The sequence below is a fragment of the Nanorana parkeri genome, unplaced genomic scaffold (genome assembly GCF_000935625.1).
Source record: "Nanorana parkeri isolate BGI_ZX_2015 unplaced genomic scaffold, ASM93562v1 scaffold323, whole genome shotgun sequence".
NCBI lineage: Eukaryota > Metazoa > Chordata > Amphibia > Anura > Dicroglossidae > Nanorana > Nanorana parkeri.
In genome coordinates this window covers 28,564-30,929 of record NW_017306591.1, presented here as the reverse complement: position 1 = coordinate 30,929, position 2,366 = coordinate 28,564, and the positions used below count along the sequence as shown (strand labels likewise).

General features: G+C 55.0%; 2 protein-coding genes across 2 annotated transcripts in view; one reads left to right on the top strand and one right to left on the bottom strand.

Moving 5' to 3' along the window:
* LOC108788406 (aflatoxin B1 aldehyde reductase member 2-like) overlaps positions 1-2,366 on the bottom strand; it is an 11,828-nt gene that overhangs the window by 9,226 nt on the left and 236 nt on the right. The window lies entirely within an intron of this gene.
* DNAJC16 (DnaJ heat shock protein family (Hsp40) member C16) overlaps positions 2,254-2,366 on the top strand; it is a 15,285-nt gene continuing 15,172 nt past the window's right edge. Inside the window, exon 1 of the mRNA XM_018558170.1 lies at positions 2,254-2,363. The gene's annotated coding sequence lies outside the window, so the exon portion shown is untranslated. The remainder of the gene's footprint in view (positions 2,364-2,366) is intronic.

The following is a 2,366-nucleotide window of genomic DNA, read 5'->3' as shown; positions in this document are numbered from 1 at the left end:
GAACCCACTGACCTGACCCCGAACCCACTGACCTGACCCCCACCCACTGACCTGACCCCGAACCCACTGACCTGACCCTTACCCACCACCTTAGCGGACCCCACCCACTGACTTGAGGCCCACCCACTGACCTGACCCCGAACCAACTGACCTGATCCCTACCCACTGGCCTGACCCTCACCCTTCGACCTGACCTGACAACCACCCACTGACCTGATTCCCTACCCACTGATCTGACCCCCACCTACTGACCTGATCCCGACCCACTGACCTGACCCTCACCCTCCGACCTGACAACCACCCACTGACCTGATTCCCTACCCACTGATCTGAGCCCCACCTACTGACCTGATACCGACCCACTGACCTGACCCACTGACCTGATCCCCCCCCACTGACCTACTGACCTGACCCACTGACCTGACCTCCATCCACTGACCTGACCCCGACCCACTGACCTCCATCCACTGACCTGACCCCGATCCACTGACCTGATCCCCCCACTGACCTGACCCACTGACCTGATCCCCACCCACTGACCTGACCTCCATCCACTGACCTGACCCCAACCCGTTCTGACCGACCCAAACCCACTACCCTGACAAACTGACCCAAACCGAACCCACTGACCTGGCCCCAACCCATTCTGATCCTTTTAACTGACCGGGACCTGATACGTTTGCAGCCTAATATGACCCGACATCCCAGCCGTGATCTTCCAACCCAACCCTGACCCTCCGTGTCCTGATCTTCACTTTCCTCTTCCTTGACCCTCAACCTGACCCCACACTGATCAACTTCCAGCTTGACACTGACCCACCAGCCCAAAAATGATCTTCCAACTTGACCTGATAGCTTGCCTCTAGGTTGACCCTCAAGCATGAAGCTCTCCCTCCAGCCTATCTCTGACCCCTCAATCCTACACTTATTTCCTGCCCTCATCTGCTTCCATATTGACCCCGATCCTCCAACCCAACTGGAACCTCTGACCCCCAACCCACTATGATCCTCCAACCTTATTTTAACGTGCCCTGAACCTTCAACATCACACTGATCCCAAAAACCAATACTCACCCTTCAACCTGACCTGATCATAACCCTCCCCTTCCTTGGTCCTGACCTCAACCCATCTCTGAGTCCTCAACCTGACCCCATCCTGATCTACTTCCAGAGTAACCCTGACCTGTCAACCTAACGCTGACCTTGCAACCTTATCCAGCCTTCCAATATGAACTAGAGCCTCTGACCCTCCCACCTGACCCATATCTAGCCTGAACCTCCAACATCACACTGACCCTGAAAACCAACACTGGCCCTTCCACCTGACCTGATCCTAACTTGCCCCTTTCTTCATCCTGACCAAATCAAACATGACACAACATCCTTCAACTCATCAATGATCCATCAAGCTGACCCCATCCTGATCTGCTTCCAGCTCGATATTGACCCTCTAACCCAACTTTGACCTTCCAACTTGACCTGATCATGCCTTGCTCCTAGGTTGACCCTGACCAGACCACAAACATGAAGTTGACCCTTCCGCCCATCTCTGACCCCTCAACCTAACAATGATTATCCAGCCTTCCAACATAACCTAGAGCCCCTGACCCCAACCCATCTCTGAGCCCTCAACCTGACCCCATCCTGATTTATTACCAGCTTGACACTGACCCGCCAACCTCTGACCTTCCAACCTGACCCACCTTTCCAATATGACCTACAGCCTCTGACCCTAACCAACTCTGACCCTCCAACCTGGTCCCCAAATCTACCCAGAACATCCATCATCACAATGACCCCCCAACCCAACTATGATCCATCCAACCTAGCTCTGAGACCTCAACCTGACCCCATACTGATCTACTTCCAGCTTGACACTGACCCGCCAACCTAACTCTGACCTTCCATCCTTATCCAGCTTTCCATAAATTGGCATGGGGCAGGAAAAGGGTTAATGCACAGGCCATATATAGTGTTCCGGAGGACAGGATGGGGTTAGTGCCGTGTATATAGTATATACTGGTGCAGGGGTCATGAACGGGTTAATCTGGCTTAGGGAAGATGGCAGACGGTGTCATCTTGGTCTCCATGGTAACCAGAGGGCGCAGGGAAGAAGGTCACGTGGGTTAAAGGGAGGCGGGATCCCACCGGTCTCCATGGCGATACTGACAGGGAGTTCGGACTGTCTGTCACAGAGGAGTGGCGCTGATTGGCGGAGGAGGCTGTCAGTGATGGTAAGTGGTAGGCGGGGTCTGGGGGGTCCATCTTCCGGTTCCGTGTGTGTGTGTGAGGATCGCGGCAGGCCGGAGATGGGGCGGTGAGCGGAGGGGACACAGGAGGACACCGAGAGCCGCACCGGGGAGGTG